We start from the raw sequence: 23,929 nt of genomic DNA, 5'->3' as shown, positions 1-23,929 counted from the left end.
GTAGGTACGTGAAGGCATTTGCACGCAACAGTTGGGTGTGTGCAGGCCATCTCCAAACCAAATTCCAGATAGTACAAAGCATGGCTTTGTGAGATATAACACCATGTCCAACTGTAATTAGTGCTTCTCTAATAATGTTCCTGGACAGATTTAAAAAAGTGCTTTATAAAAACCCCGTGTTAGACAAAGTGAGACCCTGGGAGGAGCCAAGAGTAGAAACTTAAAAAGAAACCTCAGTTAATTTACAATTTTCTGGAAAAAAGGAGGGAAAATACTATGCGCTAGCACATCAACAAAGATGACGATCCCTCATGGTTTTGCCAGGGTAGAAGTCCTACCTACAAAAGCACTTCTCCAAGTGCTTTCCATATACTGTGGTATAATAACCATACACCTGCATCTCTTTATATCTGCTGATCACATGGAAAAAGTCCCTTTCTGGAAGGGTATGGTTCTTTTTTTAGCCTTTTCCTCCCTGCAGCTGTGCAATGGAGTACTCGCAGTAAAGCTATGCATGATGAGCTAAGCTATGGCAGAGGATCAGTGGGCACGGAGCAGCTGCAGAAGGACCCGTCGAGGCTGAACAGGGGAGGCAGGGGGAGCTGTGCTTGAAACCGCATTGGCAGCCTGATAGTCCCTTTCAAAGCCGTTGTGTGGTTGAGCCTTTCAGCTGATTTGCTCACGTTTGCATAGGTGCAAAGTAGAGCAGCTCCAAGTGCCATACGCAGCAGCAGGATCTGCTCTGTCTGGGCAAAGGTGCAGAGTCCTCCTGGTGATATTTAGTAAACAGGAACTGCCTCTGGGTATCAAAAGGCTAACTTTGCCTTTGCCCAGTGGTTGGAAAAGTTTAAATGGTACAAACCAATGTTACTGCAGCCAATATGACATATATAAATTACCTCCAGATTCATTTGCACTCAGTACAGTTGCCATGACAGTACATTGTAGTAAAAACCAACCAAATAAATAAGCAGACTCTCTCTACCCACAGCAACTGCTGCAAATGCACAACTCAAAAATTAAATGTTGCTTTTTAGTAGGGAAACAGCAGAGTGCTGCTGACATTAAAAAAAAAAAAAAGCCATTTGATTTTTCAGTGAACTGCATATTGCAATATCATCAGAGTATACCTGAAAGAATTGAAGTACATCACTTTTGATGATATTAAAAAGGAAAGGGAAAGGAGGGCATTAAGTGATATCTGCTAATAGAAAATATATCATTTGTCTTTGTTATATGTATTTCACTTAAATGAATGAAATGAAATAGAAGAAAACTGGAAAAATAAAGTTGTCTCTTGGTTGAAGTAGAGTCTTCTGTCCCTATTTATCAGTTCTCACAGCCACAGGTTTTTTAGGACCAGATTAATTGACAGTTGAGTTAAAATCAGTGAAATCAAATGATAATAGAAAGGACTTTGAGATAGGCAATGAGAACTGTTAAACAGCAGAAAAGACCTCTGGGTGAAGAGAACAATGAGAGGGTTAGTGCTGCAGCGAAAGAGAGGAAAATAATGAGCAGCGGCAGAGATCAGTGACTCAGATTTGGATATGATAAATGGTAATACAGAAGGTATGCTGGGTGCCATATCTACAACAAGGAAGGGATACCTCATGCCACTAAAAAGGCAATGTGCTTTTACAAAATGCATAATTATCCCGTGTAGCCCACTTTCACAGATTACTGCAGGCAGGAATTTGGTGTGATTCAGAAAAGCATCGAATGGTCCTATTTTATAAGAAGCATGAACTTATTCACTGCATTGGTGACTCTAACTATTCAGAAGTCAGATAACAGTTCAGTTTGAACAGCATTTTTAACTGTTCCCACCTGAAAATTTTTGCCTGGAAATGTCATTAGAAAAAATAGTCTCTTATATTTTTCTCTAACTTGTCTAATATTCCTATTTCTGGCACAGCTAGAAATACCCTGTGAGGAAACCTTACAATATTGTATAAACCAGCAGGACTGAATTCAGAGGTGAAAAATGCATCTTATCTGAAATTCCAGAATCTCAAAATATGAATCTGTTTTGGATCTGTTTTCTAAAATGGGCAATGCTGTGTTTCTTTTCACTGTCTCTGGCAAAGCCAACATCTTAAAAGAAAGGCTTCTGGTGTGATGTGATCAGAGTGCATTTACTGGTTGGTAGCCGAGCCCTCTGCCCGGTCCCCTAGTGTTGGGGAATCCTCGGCAGAGCTGTTATAGGTTGGTCACTTACTCGTTAAGGTGCCATCAGACTCCCGAGTGCTTGGTGCTGCGTCAGCTTTGGAAGATGCTCTCCCAAAGATCTTGCAAGAACCAGCAACACTGATGCAGCACGGTCCTACCAGCGCCCTCAGAAAGGCCACGTCTCTCCCCGCAGCTTTTCCATAGGCCTTGTTCCTCGGAGCCCACGGCTGCAGGGCCTTGCCAACGTCGGAAGGAGCCGAGCGGCAGCAGTGGCAGCTCTTGAGGAGACCTCCACCGTCTCCTGTGAAACGCGCTCTGGCTGTCCCCTAGCGCCCGGCTCCGCGGACGTGTTTGTCAGCAGGCAGCTCTTGGCCAAATTCATTGCAAAGGGGAGGAACAGCCTTTGTGCCTTGTAACGAATCCTTCTAGTGCTCGGCCAGTATTTCGTAGAAGGGACGTGGTTAACAGGTCTGGAACACCTGCGCCACGGGCAGCACTGCAGAGAGGGCTTTTTGGTGAGGAGGCAGGAGAAGGGAGTTGTCTGTATGCGCTGCTCTTTTACCCCTTGCTCGGTGCCGTCGCAATGCTGCACAGCAGCAAGGAACCTGAGAGCATGCAACGGGAACTCGGCACTTGCATCTCAGTGCACTGACGGGACTAAACACCAGACCTGGGGCATTTCCACTTTTAACTATTGCTGGTTTTCCTTTAGTCCTCATTTTTCTTTCAGCACATATGTAATACCAGATTTCTAACTGCCATTAAAAAAGTTGCTACAAGGAAAAGCAAGTCTGTAACTTGCTTCTGAAATGATCTCAATTGACAACTACTTGGCCACTTTCTTACTGACCACAAAAGAAGTCATGCTAGGCAGCTGCATTAATAGTTTTTTTTAAAGAGAAATAAAAGTTTTGAAGTTATTGACCATTCTACTCTCCTCCCTAAAGGAATAGTTACAGAAATTTTAAGAAAAGACTAAATACTTCCAGTGATGTAAAGGGTGGAGACAATAAAGAACAGCAGCCCTAGACTTGCAGGTGAAGAGTTGCTCAGTTGCAGGCTGTCCCTTAATAGGCTGCACAATGCAGAAACTTAGTTCAATACCGCATTGAAGGCTTCAGCTCATCAATAGTTAGTCTTGTCTAAAGACCAGCAGGATTTTGCAAATTCAGAGTTCTTGGCACAGAAGCAAGACTGTTTTCTATTATGAGCTGAAGCGAATGGGACTTGCAAACATTATTTGTAGAAAAAAAATCCATCCCTCTTCCGCATTCTCCTCTATTTTGTTAGCTTTCTTTGGTGAAAAATGTAGTCAGTTTGGAAATGATTTTGAGACCTAACAGAAAAAGATGCTGGCTTGTAGCCCTTCTTTTGGACGTAAGCAGCCTTTTTCTTGAGGCTCTGGTAGGAAAGTAAAGGCTAATGTCATATAGCACAAATGCACATGCATAGGGCAGGCAGAAAATAAACTCTTGAGAAGCTGCAAATTTATTGTTGGGATCCTGTCTGAAGTTAGACTTGAATTTGCAGTTCCCTTTGTTCTTCTCGCATCCATACTTTCCTATATGACCAGGGTCGTCATTTGAGTTTTGAGAAACATGTTGAAAAAGAGCACACAGATGAGGTATCTAAGCTCTCCACTTCATACCTTGAATGGAATCAATAGAAATTCCACATTATCCCAGTTGCCAAATCATAAGATAAAAACCAGTTGTTTGGATCAAAATGAAACCGTGGACTGAGACTTTCACATTTGTGTGGAAAGCAGCAGATGCTAAAAGTATAGCTTAGAAGAAACACCTTGGCAGTGTATTGTCTTAATCCACTAAGATCAAGAAACAGGTTGATGTTGATTCTGATGGATTTTGACTCAAGTCCTTTGTTACTTTTTCTAGCTCCTTAAGAAAATGTCATGTTGGGTTGTCCCACTAACTGAACAACATAATTTAGAAATTTATGCAAAGGAATGAAAAATAGGTGGTTTCTTAATTCCATCACCTGTCCTAGGTTATTCTTTCACTAAAAAAAAACAAAGGGAAAGTTTCCATGAAGAGTTACTATAATATTCATTTTTCTCACCAACTTAAACATACTTTTCTATGAAATAAGGTCTGTGGAATATAATCTGATCATTGACTTTTCTGGCGGTTACACTACTATGCTCAAATATGACTCATCTAGAATCCAATAGATCTGGCTTTTACAGTGGTTTTGGCTTTAGACTGAGAGGCAGAAGTGCTCTAGACTGCTATCCTGAAGCAGGATTTCTTCCCCTAGCACTTCAGATAGCCATGCTGAGCAGCCGGTGGCAGAACACTTTTAGTGCAGGCCCTGGAGGAACAGCACCAAGCATAGCAAAGCCGCCCCGTTATTCCTCTCCAGTATCTCGGAAGCCAGCGGAAGTTTGGCCATTCGCTACAGCAGAAGCAAGTTTTCAGGCTAAATTGTTGATGGGAGGATGTGTGGCTGACTCAATTCTAGGCATGAAGCCAACTCTGAATAATCTTGACAAAAGAAACCAAGCTGAGTCTTGAGGAAGCTTCTTTAACTTGAAAATTAGAGTTTAGGGATTTGACTATCCGGTAACATGGGAACGGTCCCTTTCAAGGTCCGTGGAAGCTGTACGCACAGCACGCAACTACAGCCCCTGCCTGAAGAAGACGGGTATTGCCCAGTTCTGTACACGGGGACGGGGGGGCAACGCGGGGACGAGCGGGCTGCAATGTGCATCTCTGCACTGCTCCTGCGAGGCCAGACCCTCGGCGAGCGTAGCTCCAGGAGGCCAAACTCCCAGCCCTGATTGCAGCAGCAGCCCAGGAGCTCTGCCAGCTGGGAGCCGAAGGGAGCTGCGTCCACCGTCCTGAAAATGCAGCCCGGTGGTCCGTGCCAGCCGTGCTTGCGGGCAGCAGCCACGAACAGGCACCGTGCACCCCCAGAAATCGCTGCCACCCCCCCCCGCCCCACTCTTGTTGCTCATCGGTTTTATCGCTGCATCCCTCCCTTCGACGCAGCTGAAAACCTGAGCTCCCTTTTGCTGCGCCTCAAGGCAGGATTGCTGCCGCGGGCTCGGGAGCTGGCAGTGAGTGGGTGCCGCTCCTCTGCTCGTGCACACCCAGCATCGCCCTTCACGTGGAGCACGCCAGGTCCTCCCCGCCGCCTGCTTTAGAGCTGGCGCAGGGCTTGCACTGTATGTATACACCACGACAGGGGTTCACCCCATCTCTTCCCAAGTCATTCTGTCCAATTTAGACCATAATTTGGCTTTTAAATATTTCCAGAAACTAACTTTTCCACTTCTTTCTGTCAAAATTAAGCACATCCCCTAAGCATTTTCAATAAAGTAACAAGGTGACCAGTGACTTTTTCTTGTTAACTTTCAGGCAGCAGATCATTCTTTAAAAGAATTTGTCTCCCTTTTTTTTTTCTTTTAAAGGAGCACAGAAACATAAGGGATCTTCATCTAGTGCTGACCGCTGCACCTCTACTATGCAGCTTCCCCTGCTTCCCCACCAAACGATCGGGCCTTAATATCTTAGCTTTCAGCAGCAAATAAGCACTTCTTCCTCCAACTCAGGAAGTCTTTACTCGCTAGAGGATGCATCCATGCGGATGCTGTAAGGGGCAACAAATGCACACGCACTCCTCGTGAGTAACCGTTTCCAAACGAGATACTGTTCCAGTGTTACTGTAAGCACAACGTAAGGTCAGTCAAGAAACTGGAAATGAGGTAGAAGCACCACAGTTTCTCCACTGCTGTAGTGGTAAACACTGCAGCTGGGGAGGGCTTTCTAGCAAGTTTACCATTTCCTCCCTCACTCGCCCTCCCTTCCTACACTATTTTGGAAGTGTGCTTGCTATGAGATGTAATCTGATTGCCAAGTTACCTTTGACGCTGATATCATGTTAAAACACTTAAATAATGAGCTGTGATCTAAATAAACCAGAAAAAAATCTTTATGCAGAGATGGCAGGGAGATGGAGAAAAACTATATAGTCCATAAACTGTCATAACAAGTTAAAAATACACAAGCTTATGCAGTATTCACCATAAGCAGAAAGCCTATATGATATACAAGTTGTTTTACAGTTGGTAGCTAATTCAGCTTTCGGAATGAAAAGTGATGTCAAAAAACAGAGCTGCAGCCTGAGTATGCTGGAAAGTCAGCATTTAACTTGTGCACATTTGATCACAGCAGCTTTTTAACTAGATACTGGATTTTCAAGACCAATTTGCTAGCGTAAGTAGGTGGAAATCTAGGAAACAGTTTTGGTGGTGAACATGGTAGCCTCCGGTGAGGGATACAGGAGTCTACCGAAGGCAGTCATTCAGTGACGTTCATTTTAAGAACGAGTGCTGGCTTAGGAAGTCTTCCAGTGGCAGGTTGTAGCATGAACCAGACAAGGGTGATACGGTATTTTTTCCATGGATCCAGTACTTTTTCCTTGCTCGGTGATAAAATAATAATCTTATCAGGAGTGAATCCATGCCAGCATGGAAAAGATGCAGATATACATCTATACATATATACATATATACACATATATTTGTATATGTGTATGCACTCTGTACATAAAGATGTGCACTCAAAAGATAACAGCAAGTGTATGCAATCTGCTGCCAACATATACTGATAATCTGAGATTTTTTCAGCAAACTATTCTTGAACCTAGAAAGTATTTTGGTTGAAGATAAACCATACATGCAGAACATACATCCCTTTTGATATTAAGAATTCAAATACCCAGTAAATGATGCTTTATGTGCAATTTCTAAAAAAACAATATGGTTCTGTGGCTATAGGCTGAAGTTTTCCAGGAGGCTGTTGTAAAAAGTGTATTGTGCGTTGTTTTTTGCTTTATCCCACTGTAGCTGGAGATGAGCTGTCTTCCTACCAGGAAATCTACTGGAATCAAAGTAACACGCGGATCTGTAACTAAGTCACGGCTATTTAAAAGGTTCCTGTCATAAACCCCTCAGCATCCAAATTCCTGCACCATGCACCTACTAAAGGTCGTTAGAGTCTATTTATTCAGTGCAGCGAGGCTGCAGGAACTGTTGAAAGCAGCAGCGCTTTGCGGGCTCCTCGCCGGGCTCCGTGACACGCACACACACACACACGCTCCTGTCCAAGTGCGGTGCGTTGCGGGGGCTCGCAGGAGCAGCGCAGCAGCCCATCGCAGCAGCGCAGTCCCCGCGCGCAGCGCAGCGCAGCCTTGCGCGCTCGGACGCCCCGGCGCGTTCAGCACGCGAGAGGCCCCTCAGCCCGCGGTGAACGCGGGTCCCCGTCTGCAAAAAGTTGTCGGTGGTGACTTGTGCCAGGGCGGGGGGCGCCGCGGCGCGAGGAGGAGGAAGGAGAAGCTAAGAGGGAAGGGGGCGAGGAGCACCGGCGGCACGCAGGGGGGCCGGGGGCACGGAAGACCTGGGGGGGAGATGGGGGACCCGGCGGAAGGGGGTCCCAACTCACCTGGCGGCGGCGGCGGCGGCTGTGGCGGCGGCGGGAGCCCGGGCCGATGCGCTGGGGCGCTGCAGCCGGCGGCAACGCGCGGCCGGAGCTGATCGGCGGCGCCGCTGCTGCCGCCCCGCCCCCTGCCCCGCCCCCTGCCCCGCCCCGCGCCCCCCGCGCGGCGGCAGTGCGCTGCACATGCTCGGTGCGCGCTGCCCGCTCCCGCCGCCCCCGCCCCCCCCCCCCCCCCGCCGCCTGCGCGGCCGCGTCCCGCAGCGCATCGCGGCCGGCGGCGCCCCGGAGCGGCGGCGGGGGCGGGGGCAGCGCGGCCGCGGTCCGCTCCGCGGCGCCGGCGATGGCTCTGGCTCTGGCTCTGCGGCAGTACCGCGGTTTCCCGGCGAGTCGTTTGTAAACGCGGAGCTGAGACACGGCTCGCCCGAGCCCCGGGCCGGCTGCTCTGCTGTGCCACCTGCGCTGCCTTCGCGGGGCGTTTCTGCCGCTAGTTTATTTGGGATTTGTCCATTTATAGTTATTTTTAGAGCACCTGTGTTTAAATGGGAGAAGGCTGCATGCATGCAGCTGCGCGTGGTTTGAAACACCCTCTGGTCTTGCACGCGTGGCTCAGACCTGTGGAGCTTTGTGTCTCCAGGCCGGACCCGGGTTGGGTGTCCGAGCTGCGTCTGGCTCGCTCCACGGGCCCCGTGCCGCTGCGTGAGCGGGTGCCTCTGTGCAGCGCCCCGAGGGGGCTGAACCCGCCGACCCGGTGCTGCTGCGGCGGAAGTTGCACCTGGGTTCCCAGCATCAGCGCGGCACGGGAGCAGAGGGACCGAGGTGCTCGCCTGAGGTCTCTGCACATACTAGCTATTTTCCAAATATCCCACTTGCGAAGCAGGTCTGCGTTAGAAACGCATCCAAAGACGGGAGCAATAGACTGGTCTTACTTGTTCACTACCGTGCAAAAATACATAGCCCAGCGGCGCCAAAGTGGTCCAATCTCTAGTTGGCTCCATCCTCGAAGGGTAGTTTTGCCATCTTTGTTTGCGTTGCTTTAGTTACAAGTGCAATTGTTGTCTTAGACCTGCGTAAGCAAACTGTCGCGTCTGGCTGGTCGTGTTTGTCAGTTTACTCCTCCAGTTCCTTTTTCAACAGAAGTTTTGTCTCGTTTGTTTCTCCATAAAAATAAACAAATGCAGAAACTTCTGTTTCTGTCTACAGAACGTGGGAAAGCAATCTTTGGCCCTAGCAGACCAGGAGGAAGGGACTTGCCTTTCTGCTCGCTGCCTTTTGAAGCCAGATCGCTGCCCCCGCACAAGTCCCGCTGGCCCGGCTCTGGCGGCACAAGGGGCGTTAGGGCAGGCGGCGGCCAGGACACCCCGGCCGATGGGGCGGGCAGCAATGGGCTCTCCGTGCGCGGGAGCAGCCCCGAGGCACGGCCCCGGCTCTGGAATCGGCCTTTCTCTGCTGCTGCCACGAGCATCATCTCGCACAATAGCAGATTTGGTGCTTCGTCCTCGGCTTGCTTGTGCTCGTGCTGGAGGTGAGCGGTGCGTTTGCCTGGAGACGATTTCCATCCCGCCATGCGTTTCCAGAGCGGCGAGGGCAGAGGGTGATGCGGCAGCAGGGAGGCGAGGCGCCTCCGCCCCGCGTGGCCTCGGAGGGTGGGTGCGAAGCTTGCGCCAGCCTGGGCACCTCGATCCCCTCCCGCACGTCGTCCTCGCTGCTGCACCTCCCTTGCCTCGTCTGGCCACGCTTCTCGGTGACGAGCGTGTGCTCTTGGGCTTTCGTGGCAAGATTAAAAAATGTAAAATCGTAACAGCAACTGCAAATCTATACAGGCACGAGATACGCCTGTCTTTTCTATGAGGAAAAATATCTGGTTGCTGGCAGAAGATCCTTCGTGAAGAAATCTGCAGTAGTTGCAAATAGTTTTCATATACAGAAATCCAGGAAGGAAAAATTAAGGGTTTCAAGTTGTTACAGCATTCTGATGGTCCTTCAGGCTTGATAAGTTATGAAAATGAACAGCTAAAATGGTTTTGCAGTTAACAAACATTTTCTGGGGTTTATTAATGTGTTGGTAGGACTGCAGTTGTACAGTGGTTTTGTGAATTTTGAATAATAGAAAATCCTGGGTGCCCATAATGCTATTTTTTGGATTGTTTTTTTCCCCACAACCTTTTCATAATAGGGGAGACCTGTAATCTGACTTACTTTACCAATCAAACAAGCATGTGTAAAGCTGTTTATCTGAAGAGATATTGAACAATCATTCAATCTCTCTAATTCACTGTAAAATTGGAAGATACAGCATTCAGCAAATCCTGTGAGTTAGTAAGCAGAAAGCATATTAAAAATGCAATGTTTATATATCATAACATATTGGTGATTTGACGCATCTCATTTTGACATTAATTTTTTCATGAGGGCTTCATAGCAATCTAGTAAACCTTCTAATGAGGCTGTAGTAAAAACTTCACTTCTATTAAAGCTTCACTGAAGTGTGCAGAAAGCTACATCCAGCTTAGGTGTTTGCATGTTTTAGCACAGAGACTTAGCAATGTAACACTGTAGTTTTAAAATACTGATGTCTGGAGATGTTTTCTCACCCCAACAGCTTGTGCATCTGTTAGATTCTAACCCATCCAACCTTTGCGTGTATGTGTGGCTTTAAGGCTGAAAAAGTCTGAAATTAATTTAATTTTACTGAAATTTAATTAATCAAATGTTTAATGTAATGACATTTTTAAATGTTATGCTGGGCTGGGGCCTAAATCAATAGAATTACAGGAATCTGCCCAGGTGAACCGATGACAGGAAATGAAGTTCAGCATTATCAGGACAGAAAACTGACTCCAAAAATGTGGCAGAGTCCAGGTTTGCTTTACACAGCGTCACCAGCATGACACGCACCAGTGAAATTGCCTCGTTCGGCACCCTGGCCACAAGGGTAAACCTCATCTCTCCAATGCACCCAGCTTATACCAGCAAAAGAGCCCTTTTTCTGATGTACCATATATTAATTAAGGGGCGATTTGATTCTACCAGAAAAAGAACTTCTTTTTCCAGTAATTCCCATTTTCCACTAGAGGGCTTTTTGGGAACAGATATTCCAGTGGAGCAGACCAGCTCAAGTTTTCCTACAGGAAAGCGTGGTCAGGCAAGGATGACCGTTTTGGACCTTTGCTGCAAGAGCAAATATCGGCGCAGATCTGCCGACGTTTGACATGGCTCTGAAGGAAACGTTTAATGAAACCTGTTTTGCATCGTGAGTGTATCCCGGGGACGTGCTGCTGCTCTGATGTACGATCTGTTTTCACAGGTTTGACATGAAAACAACTGCTATCGTTTGGGGGCCTTTCAGCTGCTATGCCTTGATTTCTGAATTTAAGCAAAGCCCAAACAGCCACGCTTTATAAAACATCAGCCTCACTGCAATGAGTCTTGTTTAATGCCAGCCTGATTCCAAGAATTTGTGTGCAAAATGTTACGCGTAGACTTTCTAGATTTGGTGCAGCAGTGGGCAAAACTCCCCTTGCCGCAAGGCGACCTGGCTGAGGATGCTTATGGGGTGAGGACAGCAGTGTCAAGTCTTGTGTTTCTGCTGCATTTACTGGTTGATAGATGTACTTGAAGTGGGACAGAAATACTAACAGGCCCTTTTTACAATGATCGTGCTACTATCGTGCTATTCTTCATATGCCCCAAAGCCTTATGCTGTCATATTCTGACTATTTTTTGAGCAGGATCACGAATGCACATAGCTGAGTCCTAAATATTGATAACCCTCAGACCCTGCTGCTTCCAGCGGGAACCAAGAAGACCTGTACTTCTGCACAGATATCGGCATCCCGCTAGTCAGGGCTCGTACTGGGCGCAGTTCTCATCTCAGATTTCTCAAGGTGGGTTTTGTTGTAAGGCCTTAAGCTTCGTATTCATATTCACACGTTTTATTCTGTCTCTGAATTAAGTGTGTTGGGAGCTCTCTTTTGTAGTTTCAAAGCATGGTGATCAAATACTAACTTTGTGATGGAATTTGAATTCATTCTGCAGAAATACTAAACAATATGGCCATTCTGGTTAATATTAGCAGTCAGAAACCACTAGCTATGGCTAGGAGACGGTCTTCTGGTGCCTCATTTTCGCTATGTGAGGTTATACACCTCTGTTAGTGTAGTGGAGTTTGCACAGATATGGTGCAGACCCTGGCTGAGCAAATGACCATCTGCCTGGAAGTAGAGACCAGACCCGCGTGTGCAGCTGTGTTGATTTAGGTACAGCTATCACAGTTTGCATCACCAGAGGGGCTGATCTGCTGTTTCTTGAGCTGTCCGTTTGGTGCCAGCTCCTAAACCAAGCAAATACCTGTTGTATTTCAGCTTTCCTTCTTTTTGACTTCCAGTGAGGGTTGTGCGGCTTAGCGTGGCTAATGCCGTGCTGCTGATCGCTAGGCCTCTGCAGGCACCCCCTCTCTCACACGACTTCCTGGAGATGGGAGGATTTAGTGTTTCTGCTGCAACATCTGCAGTGGGGAATCTGCTTTCCAGTTTGTGTTGTTGGAGCAGCTGGCAGCACGTACCTGGTCTTGCACTCTTATTGCATATGTAGTACATGAATGATCTTCATCTCTTCCACTGTTAGAGCTGGGGGTATCATGGGTCTCCTCTCCTACAGTCACAGTATTTCCAACAGAAGGTTTTTGTAGGGTGTCTAAACTAGGGTATAAGCTTGAAATGGTTTCCATCCTCGATTGTGATGAGTCAGAGGGAAGTTCTTTCAAGACTCAAAGCTGGTATACTTGTTTGGGTAATTGCAAGGAAAATAGAAGAAAGAAAGGGTTGTACTCCCAGATAAGATGGTGACACCCATCTCTTCTGCAGTTACAACAAGCGAGCGTTTTGGGACCAGGGGACGAGATGCTCCTTTCTCCCTGATGATGCTACATCACATTGTATATAATATTCAGGGAGCCAGACAGCAAAAGACTGCACTTGACTGACTGTCTGGTCTGCTGTCTGGTCTGCAGGTAGGATGTCCACCTGGAGGTGAGAAGCTGAGCTTGCGACACCAGCACCGAGGAATATTTAACTAACTGTTGTGTGAAGTGGAGCAGAATTGGCTGGAGAGGTCTTGGCTCCCCCTCCAGCGGTGCTGAGGGCATCCTCCTGGGAGATGCAGGCTCTGCTCCCCCAGGCGGAGGTGGCTTCCCCAGGGAATACCTTAATTGCTCAGCAGTTCAAGTACAGCTTCGGCTAAATTTTAATTTGGTAAATGGCACCCACAGAGTAATTTGGGGAAAACTAATATTGGATTTTTCAGCAGATTTGCTTTTTAGTGTAAATATTTTCCTTAGCTGTAGTCTAGACTGGTTCTGCTTGTAGCATGCCAGCATATTTTATTTCAGAAATCCAGCAAACTAGATAGCTGGGGATTCTGCTTTGCTTCCACCCTAAATGCTGCTTATGCGGATTACAAAACCAGCCCTTCATTTTGTCCGGTTTTCTTCTTGGCATAATTAACCTGGTCACAGCTAACTCGAAAGGTTTTCTATGCTACTGTACCGCATAGGTGTACGAGAAAGGATACTTTGCACGATAAGCCATGCCGTGAGATTTTGATGGGCCGTCCGGCGCCGTTTGTGGTGCGGGAGAGGGGCTGACCGGGAGGAGCCGTGCTGCCGGCAGCCTCTGCCCAGCCCCATCTGCGCGGGGGCGACTCGTGGCCATGCAGGGTTTTGTATGTACAAAACTTCATTGGTTTAATTTAATTTAGTTAAAGCATGCAAAAGGCAGTTTTAAAACTTGCTTATTTCAGTTTAGCTTATTTAGTGAAGCTAGATAAGAAGTTGGTAAACCTGTTGGGCTGGATGATGTTAATAATCTCTAGGAGCCTTAATGTCTCAGTTCTGTGAAGACAGGAATTATTAAGTGGTTTCAATTAAACAAAGCAGGGCATTCATAGATTAAAACAAGGTTTTCCACATAAGGTTTGCAAAGGCTTAATTAAACCAGTTGAATTAAATTGATGTGTGCTTTTGCAAGGCCACCAGATTAGATGCTGTAGTGAAGAAGTGCTTTTCTTTCAGCACTCGCAGCACTGGGAAGACCTGCATCACGTTGATAGTCTCTGCTTTTTCTAAAAAGGGTTGCTGCTCTGTGGTCAAATAATTAATAAATCTCTCAGTAGCACCATCTGGCAACTGATTTAATTTTGCTTTCTCTCTCTTTACCCAATTGTAACAAATTTAAGGATTAAATTCATGGTGGCTTTGAGGAGACTGTTTTAGCAAAGATACTCTGCATCTTGCACTAAATATCTTGCGTATCTTGCAACAAGGCCCAGACTCAGGAATGAGGAAACGTGTGTGTACAGCTGTCAGATTTTCTCCAGTAAAGAAGGCAAAATGTCTCTGGCCAGTTGCAGATTTCAGTATCTTCCTTTTACTTCTAAAACAAGTAGTTCACCACAATAATGCTTTAAAAATACATATTGAATCTGTGAGATTTCCTCTACCTTTTGGTGTGTTGGTAGTTCTTTTTTATGTAAGCTGCAATTATCTTTCCTTTCACAATGCTCATGTCACCTCCCTTTTGATACTAATATACTACTATATGGAAAAATAATAGTCAATATAGTGTTCCAGTCCAAGAAATAGCAGGCCAAATTCTGTTTTTTCTATGTCCTGATGTAAAAGCAGTGGGAACCACTCCAGACCTACACCCTGGTAAATGAGAGCAGGACCCTGCCTCGTGAACTCAGTAACGTGTAGGTATGTGATGAAAAACATAAAGCTGTTAAATAATGTAAGCTTAAATGCAGTGAAAGCTTCTGGAAAAATACAGCAAGTTTTGGTAAATGGAAAGGAAGCTGAGATAGATAATCAACCTCTGTATGGAAACTATGATATAAAAAGTAGGGGTGGTCTTAGGAATCTGAAGATCTTTTGCAAACACTCATCAGCAGCACTTCTTTATTGTTTCTAATCCGGGAATGTGTAGGATACCAATTCACTAACATCTGGATTTCGGTTAAATCCTCAGAGAGTACTGTTTGCATTATCTTGTCCTGCCTGCGCATCTTGCTCAGTATTCTATATTTCACACAGCTTCAATAAAAAGTAAGGCAGGACTTTCTAGGACTGGCTGTAGAGCTCTGATCAGAGAGAAATAACTGTACAAACCCTCTAAACCATGAAAAGCATTTGAATTTTGACAAAATGAGTGACTGAGATGGCACCAATTTCTGCTGTTGGTTATACCAAATTCTACTATCAAACATAGATGAAAAAGGGGGACATGGCATTTTATTTAAGATAGTGGTCAGTAACTTGAAGGCACCTGGATTCAGTTCCTAGCTTTGGCACAAACTCGTTATGTGATCTTAAGATATGGAGTCTAAGGACCTGGCAAGGAGACTTTTGGTGCCTTATGCAGATTTCAAAGGAAGATGGAAGCCTGAATACCTCTTATAGTCTTGGACATAATCTCTCCACTCCTTTATTTCCCATCTGGAAAAAGAGGATGATGATAATATTTTTCTCCCATCCCCTAGGGAATTTTCTCTTTACTTTCTGAGGAGCGTTGTTTCCTGTGACGTGTGCTCTGGCTCAGACTTGCGGTGACGATCAGCTCTGTCTTACTGCAGTCATATAATCAATCCTGCCCGGTGGGGGAGTGCGGGGACAAGGGGTTGCTTTAATATTTGATTCATGGTTCCTGTTTAAATGCCTTAAAGAGAAATATCTGTTCTGTATTTGGAGTGCTAACACAGTCTTCAGTATGGTAATGCAAAGTCATCACTCTAAAGGGTGAGCACTGAAAAAATACAGCAGGCTTTAAGACGATTGTGAATAACGGGCCTTCAGGATCCATCTGCATTAGCTCTTGTGCGCTACCACCTTTCACTCTGTCAAACGGGACTGTTGAGGAAGCATACTATTCAGAAGAGGTTAAAAATATGGTGTACTATATGAGAAAAGGCATGTGTAGTATTTATTATGAAGAATGATGTGTGAGATTGTTTTGCACATTTCCAGACTCAGACCTACAGGGCATTATTCTTGTTTTACTTGCACTATTTCCTCGTCTGTGCTATCCTGTCATCTTTAGAGAAGCTGTACCATGATAACACCCATGTAAGTGGCTGATGCAGCTCCTATTAAATGAAGAGGAAAATGGATCAGATCATAAATCCAAAAGACGATCTGATATTTCACCTGGGAAAAGTAGTGAAAAAATGAACAAAGAGAAGGAAAACTAGGTTAAAGGGTGAGCAGGATACAAACTTGGGAAAAATATATCTAATAATATTGCGAGAAAAGGGGCAAAGCTAGGAAAATAAAGGACATATGTGTTATGGTCATGTTGTAAAACCAGTCGTTGCATCTGACTATAATTCTAAGCACTGTTTCTCTGCTTGATGGTTCTGCTTGGTTGTTGCATGAAACACGGCAAGGAAACTGCGAGATGAGCAGTGTTACTTTCAGAATCCCATTGTGGAAGCAGTTCTTTTGCTAAATGGCTCAAACTCTCAGTCACTTCAGAAAATAGTCTCAATTGTGAAAGTATGGATCAGTTCAGGGAAGCGACAGTTATTGCTAGTATTATTTCAATAAAAAACATCTAAAAAGACTTCATGGTTTCATAAATGAATGTAATGGAAAAAATAGTCATATTGTCCTTTTTAGTTAATAATCCTAAATAACCAGGGATTAGACATTCCATGTAATGCCTGCCTACAATTTTCAGTTATTTCATGAAATGACTGAGTAAAACAGCCGTTTTGTGCAGTGGTTGACAATGTCATTCTTTTTCCAGAATGATTGGTTTCATAATAAAAATGCCACATTATACATAATATAGGGAAAACTATCAGGTCTAATACAATTATTGGCAAAACTCCCAATGATTTCAGAGCAACCAATATTTCAACTGCCATGTATTTGCTGAAGACTGTGTAGATCTAGGAAGAATCTTGCATTTCTCAGACATCCCTCAGAATTTTTTTAGTTGAGAAAATAAAGACAAATACTAAAATGGTGCTCATCTGTGTAGCAACACAGTGTGATTTATAACAAGTGAAGCTGTAGCAGAGGACGTTATCCCGTTGCATCTGATTCACGTCATGATGTGGTTCAGAACGATGGGAGGAGGCGCTTGGGAAATGTTGCAAAAATCAGCGTACTGGGTTGTGCAGCCTCCCAGTCCCGACAGTTTCCTCTTCCCCACTGCTGGCGTTGCTGATGTGGGTCATGGTTTTGGGAAGCAGCCGGTATCACGTCGCGCCTGTTGAGGTCTGAGAGGACAGGTGCTGTGCCCAATGACAAGTGCTTCAAGAGATGAGTCCTCAGAAGATAAATGAACAAAACGAAAAAGATATAAGAGACTAGGATCTGGAACATATTCCTTGTATCTTAGTGGAAGTGAAATAACACTGCAAGTGTAAGAGAGGTGTAACAAAGGAAGCCAAGTTAATTTCCAAATTCTGAAGGGATTTCAAAGACGAAGGTAGACTTTCATTATAAAGTATTGTTGTAAGTATAGCTGTTCCTGTTGTTGCCCAACTTCCAGTTAATTAGAGACTGAAGCATGCTGTGAATAAAGAAGAGGTAAATAAGATGCATTTTGCTCAGGATGTTGCTGGTATAAAGGTCATTAAGGTTTTGTTTCTCAACTTTAGCATTCACAATCCTGATGAACCCTTTGGCCCCCCTGCTTGCTCGTTCCTTCCTGATGCAGCAGCAGTTACCGTGCTAAGCAGCCAATTTAAACAACTGCTTTGGAGGTCGAGCGAAGGAGGCAGAAAGTGATCCATGGATTGTAGTGGCCTCTTTCCAGTAGTGAATCCGACCAGGCATTCTTTGCTGTAGTTACTCAGATTTAAAGTATTTTTCAGTTTCTCTCTCAGTAAGTGTTTGCATATAGCCTAGCACAGTGGGACTTCATACTTAGAAGGGTGTCCCAAGGACAACTTGAGCACAAATAAAGATTTAACTGTGCTGTGCTTCAGTCCAGAGCACTTGTATAAAATACATGTAAAGTCAACACCTCTGCTTCGTTCACACGGGCGCATGATTAGCGCAACACCAGCCAGGTCGGGGCCTCCTCCATGCCAGTTCTCTGCCTGTTTCTCCACATAGGTGGAAAAATCTTTTAGGGACTTTGAAGATTGATATTGATAATTAATCATACGCAGTGAGAGAAGATGAACTGAGAGTAGTGTTTTCTCACTTTAGTTTTTGTCTGTATAGTAGTTTCTTCAGAGAGGCTCTGGGTCCTTCCCTTAGGGCATTTAAATCGGCAAAGATGCCTTGAGTTCAGGGAAGCATGAGAGGATGTTGCCTGAGGATTTGGCGTTTTTTTCCCTTTTCCCAGGCTGGTTCTCTTCACATGTAGCATCCCTTGGAGAAGAGGGGGGAGACTAAATTTTTTTTTTTTAGATGAAGAATTTGATCTTCCTAACTTGTTAAGCAATGAAACCTATTCGGAGCTTTAGGACATTCCTCCTTAGCTATGCTATGTGATGCTAGTCTATAGACCCTAAGAAAGCTGAAGACCTCTGTAAAGGAAGGGAATCATTCTCTAACCATGCTGCTACTGCTGTTCCAGGAGCATTTCCCAAGGAATGAAATGTTCAGTGACTCAGTGGGAATTTTTTCATTGACTTGCATCAACATTTCTAGTAAAGAGCTCTAGGATATTGCAAGAACAGGAATTGGAGGATCAAATGAAATAGTCTGATCTAGCTGCAAATTAAGGTGGTGGTTCTTCACGTAATGTGTAGTTAAGCTGTGGAGCTGCTTACTGCTTCAGAAATCAGCACCTAGCTGGCACAGAAATATGGGGCTGGTTTGACTCAAGTGAAAATGGAAAAGATTTGCAGAAAGCAGCAATCGGTGTACACCTGTTAGGGACAACCTTGCTTTGAAGCGAGAGGGTAGGGAAGGAGTTCTAATGAGCTGATGGCAAGCTTTTGAAATTAGGAGAGGGAGAACATGTAGCACTTGTTTAGTGTTTTTTTTTTCATTAAAAACTGTGAACTTGTTGATGTTCCCTTACTTCAGGCATACATTATGTTGTATTACGGTTTTTGTCATGTTTCCCTTATTCTCTTATAAGTTTCACAGCTATTCAAATATTTTTTGAAGGGATGCCAGCTACACAGATGGCAATTGCACATATTGCTGCGCAAGAAAGTAGTGGTGGTGTGGTTAGCATGCCTGGGAAAAGAAGTACAACTGGTGGAACAAAAATGAGATGATGGCATGGCTTTTCTGCAGCACTGACGAGAAAAAGCACAGCTAGGTGTCAGCGGACAGGAGAGGGCTCAAGGGAATTAGCCGTAGGCATTGAACAGAGCAGGCAGCCGTGTACGTTTGGTTTTCAAAATAGAATTTGTTGTTAGTTTTGCAGTAAAAATCAACATTTTGCTGATGTCTGCTGGTCTTTGTGTTTGAATCTTCATGCAAAAACAATTAAGTCAAGGGGATCATTTTAACTGACCAGTGAGAGATGATGGTGATGCAAAGGAATTGTTTTTAAGCAGTTGCTAAAAGCAAATTTGCTTAGCATGTCACTCAAAGATTCAGACCCAAAGAACGTGGTGGTGCTTGTGGGTCGGTAATGCACTGTGCTGTGCTAACTCCCAGCAAGGTAAATGTGTGCATGGCAGGGGCTGTACGTATCTGTCGTCTCTGAGGTGGTTTGGTTATGACTCGAAGGCTAATAACCTTTGCCACAAGAGATGGTTTCTGGCATAGTTCAACCATGGGACGCAAGTATGATGCAAGAGTTACTGGGTATTTAATGGTCTGTTTTACACAGAAAGCCAGGCTAAATGGTCGTGCTTCTCTTTGGCCTCCAAATCTGTGCAACACATCTGGTTTCATCTCCTGAACCCTTCTCCTTTCTGTCCACTTGTGTCTGTTGGTTCATGACATCCATCTTCCCCTGCCTCAGTAGAAACCCTTTAACCTGGTTAGCAGGGCCATGGGTCAAGCAGAGGCACAGCTGCACGCGAGCCGCGAACCCCGACTGTGCTCTGCGGCATCTCCCCGCAGGGGCCACCAGCACCAGCCCGAGCCCGCACGGCGCCGCACTCCTCTTGCACTGGGTACGAGCGATCTGCTGTGGTGCGTGGAGCTGAGCGAGGTTAACAACGACAAGATGGGGAGTTTGGCTCACAGTCCTAATGCTGAGCGACTAAAAGTCGAGGTTCATGAACGCAGGCGGACTGGAAGGAAACAGCGTTCTTGTAATCACACCGTGTGAAGCTTTGCTTCCTGCTGCTCGAGTGCCTTTGAACGTGACTTGAACGTATATTCCTTCCTGTTAGTGCTTGTTTAACTGTAGGATCCCTTTGTGCTGGACTCAAGGAAAAGAGACAGTCCTTGCTCCAGTCAGCTTACCATCTTTGTCTGTCCTTCCTGTTTGAGTGGTTTCCAGCCTCGGAAAACTCATTGAGCTTAAAGTACTGGTATTTTTCTGAGTGGTGCCTTTTGATGCTCTTGACCTGTATTATCTTTCAAATGCAGCTGTTTGTTGAAGAGAATAAAGGCCAATGTATGCGTAGTTTCGCACTGGGTCCTGCACAATACTACGCTCCTGAGATACTGCCTCCCCTCTCCCATACAGCCCACAGTTGGGATTTCAAGGGCGGCTTTATTGGAGCTGTTCTGCTGCACCATGTGAAGGAATAATGTGGTTGATAAGGCCTTATGCTGTGGTAATCACAAAAGCAACACCAGCTAAAGGCTTCAGTTAAATAAGCCTACTTTTGTTTGCTGCTTGAAAGCTTGGTCTTTTGACAAGTGTAAATAATGTCTTGTTCTTTATTTTTAGTGGACCATAATAAACTTGAGTAGATAGAATGTCACCTGGGTAATAAACGTTTGAGTGTCCCCAGTGTCTGCCTGTATCATGAAATAACAGCATCAGCACCTCTCGGAAACCTTTGTAGCCTCCCTTCGCAGATGCTGTACAGAAAAGTTAGATCATCAGAGCATTAGATCGGGGGGGTTGTCCCATATTGACTCAATCATTCATTATCAGGAACTGACAGCAGCAATTAGCGAGCCCTGGACACTCAGCACAATGATGATCACACTGATTCAGACTTTAAATGAGAGTCAGGGCACCGTACACTGCTCACTGCTGGGCTGGCCGTGCAGTTAACACTCACCACCTTTTCCTGCCTTTGAAAGGAGAAATAGCTCAATCATGACAATTAGTCTGCTGTCTACAGTGTCTGTGAATTAGCACGTCATCTGACAGCACTGTCAAGTTGGCCCGTTAGGTTTCCTGTGGCAAAAGCTGCCCCTTCCCTCCAGTTTTAGGTGCATCGCAGACAGCAAATATGGAAAATGATCAGAGGATGAATCCAAGGAGAGCGGGTAGTCACGACGTGAGCACGAGGGCAACATTGCGGAGGAGTATAGGAAGATGATTGATAGAGAAGTAGTGAAATAGAGGTGCTGATTTCATTTCCCTTGTAATATCAGAACAAGCAGGTATCCAGTGGTGCTCAAAGCAAGTTTCAAGCCAATTAAAGAACTGTTTCTACAGTTGCCTGAGAGTATACACAGAGTAAAATATTTCTACGTAACGCAGATAACAACAGTCCTATTAGTGATGGTTAACAGAACAAAATAGAGAATTATTCCTTAGATAAGTGTAGCAAAGTGCCCTTCCTTTCTCAGTTATTCACAACACAGTTGTCATGTGCTCTTGCAAAGTACGTGCAACTAATCGCCATCAGCGACAGGATGCTGAACTGTGTGGGCAACTGCTTTATTCCTTATAGCAGTCCCCTTTCTTTAAGTGGCGAACAGAGCAGACGTAGGGGACGTTTTTAGCGTTGGTCCCATTCTCAGCCGTCCCGTGTGATGTGGTAATCACTGTCTGTCTGCTAATGTTTCAAGCCAAGATGCCTGAACCCAGATCTCAGCTCCAAACCACGCAGGGTTTGGGTTGCATGCTGCCATGCTGGGCAGACGTTTGGGGCAGTATGAGTCTCTGGGCTTCCAGGGCCAGTTCTCCTCACCAAAGGGCTGGAAATTAAACCTCTCAACCCCTTGTACAGCTTGGGTATAAGCTTAGATTTTTCCCAGCTCAACTCAAACTCTAAAATTAAGCACATGTTGTGCCTGATTCTCATTTACAACAGTAATGGAGGTAACAAAATAGCTCGTAGATTAGATAACTGTAATGATTTCCTTGCCTGGAGTTACTGGAATGAAATATCATGGAGCTCTAGACACAGCTAAAGCTTCAGGTTTTCAGTGCTCACAGAATCAGCCTTGAAATGTTGGGCCCCAGAAGGATTTTTTTTCTTTCTTTGCATTGTTAGATCCCTGAGCCATCCAAATCCCTGCAAAAAACCTCAGTGTCAAACGTGTGAAAACTATTAACTTTAATTTAGAGTTTTGTTTGCTGTTTCCCTTAGTTTTAGTAATATACATCAAATGATGCTCTTAATTACGCCCATGTAAAACTAGAGCTATTCTACCACCGTTACCGAATTTATTTCAATTTTCCTCTTGCCCCTCCATCAGACTCTGTCAAATGAAACACACGTACTTGAATCTCAAGAAATGCAGCAGCCATTTTCCTTCCTCATGACTTTCAAAGCTTTGCTCTATTTCTACTTTTCTTCTTTACTCAAGAGGCCAGAATATTGGTGTTTTCCTTTTGAGACTGGTAGCTCAGCTATGTACACAGCAGCACGCCTTTTTTCCCTTTGGCACATGCAGAGGCACGCCGAGAGCGTGTGCTCTCAGGACTGCCCGGCTGCACAAGCTCTCCCCTGTGCCTTTTCAAATATTTTGGAAGTGTAGCTTCGTGGTTTGCCTCCCCCCTCCTTATCCCTCCCCGGCAGTGCGGGCTCCCAAATTTTGAGGAACGCTGTTGCTGCCAGTGGAGCAGGGGCATAGCTGTTGCTTGGTAACCAGCAGCCACATTTCAGAAATGTACCCTTTTAAACGAGCTTCCTAAACTAATGGCTTTGAAAGGAACAGTTGTTCTTTCAGGATCATTTTCATTCTGTTCTTTCTTAAAAAAAAAAGAAAAAAAAAAAGAAAGTCTTTCAGCTCGAGCTTTGCTTTGCTTCTCAATCTCTCTCTTTGCATCTGGTCCCACAAAGGCAAGCAGTGTCGTTGGCCTCACATGCCTGGGAGCGAAGCCCTTTTATCCTCTTTTCGTTGGAGTTCTGTTGTTATCATTTCTGAATTTTAGTCTGAGCGGAAGGAAACTCAGTGAGCACTTCCCATAATATTTGCATTTGTGTTGCCTCTATTCTTCACTGAGCCTATTTTTCCTCTTCTAAGGATTATATATTTCCTCCACTTTGGGGAAGACAAGTCAGTGTTGTATGCAGGACTAGTGCCCCAGAAATGCTCAGTTTCTATACTCAGCTCTCATCATGATTTCCTGTATCATCCTGGACAAGTCGCTTGCTCCTCCATGCCTTACTTTTCCTGTCTGTAAACTGGATTCGGTAATACTTGCACTGTGATCTGTGGATGACTCAGCTCTGTAACTCAGCCACGATGTTTCTACCACCAGTGTGAGATGAAGATGTCAGGTCCTATGGGGGTTATACCCTGGAAGAGTTGCATGAACTGTAGACCACACACACAAAAAAACCTCTGCTAAAACCTAAGCTGCTGCTGTTCAGCTAATGGCAATCTTCTGTTACTCTTTAGCCTAATGGACAACTATTTCAGCCCTGCAGGCTATATCCATGTAAATCACCACATTATTGACTGAGGTCAGTAGAATTATATGTGAAGCTCCGGGGGCAGAACTGGTCTGCATGGCTTCGATCTTCGTGTTCCTGCCCATGTAGCACCTCTGTCAGAGATGATATAAGGGCTTTGATCTAGCTGGAAGCTGAAAAGTCATTCTCTGTCACTACCATTGCTATTATTTCCGAAGATACAGTAGAAAACTGTTGTTAGTAATTAGTTTCTACCAATCATAACGTTTTGCATGGCATCATTATCTGGACATCTTTCACATAATTACTTTTACATGACAGTGCTGGTAATAATATCAAGGAGCTGATACTATATCCCAATCCCTTGATTAGCAAATAAGAAACTTTCCAAATTGTACATGCACAAGGGAGCAAATTATCACTCCTGTTAAGCTGCCAGGAGAAATGGCTCTGCTAAGTATCTGGAGTTCAACTGGTGTAATGGAAAGTGAACCTTTATCATCAAAGCAGTAAGAAGATCTGCTTGGTATCTTCAGGCCAAGGCAGGTTTTTCAGTTTTTAATGATAGTTCCAGAAGCTGTAATGTTCCTTAGCTGTCCAAA

The 23,929-nt window shown here is 45.0% G+C and overlaps 1 protein-coding gene across 2 annotated transcripts in view; it reads right to left on the bottom strand.

The window, feature by feature from the left end:
• Positions 1 to 7,716, bottom strand: part of WSCD1 (WSC domain containing 1) — a 36,697-nt gene extending 28,981 nt beyond the window's left edge. For both annotated transcript variants that reach the window (XM_067309555.1, XM_067309556.1), the window contains exon 1: positions 7,638 to 7,716. The gene's annotated coding sequence lies outside the window, so the exon portion shown is untranslated. The remainder of the gene's footprint in view (positions 1 to 7,637) is intronic.
• Between the last annotated feature and the right edge of the window lie 16,213 nt (positions 7,717 to 23,929).

Source organism: Apteryx mantelli, chromosome 22 (assembly GCF_036417845.1).
Source record: "Apteryx mantelli isolate bAptMan1 chromosome 22, bAptMan1.hap1, whole genome shotgun sequence".
NCBI classification, from domain to species: domain Eukaryota; kingdom Metazoa; phylum Chordata; class Aves; order Apterygiformes; family Apterygidae; genus Apteryx; species Apteryx mantelli.
The sequence above is the reverse complement of the archived record's forward strand: the minus strand, read 5'-3'. Positions and strand labels throughout refer to the sequence as shown.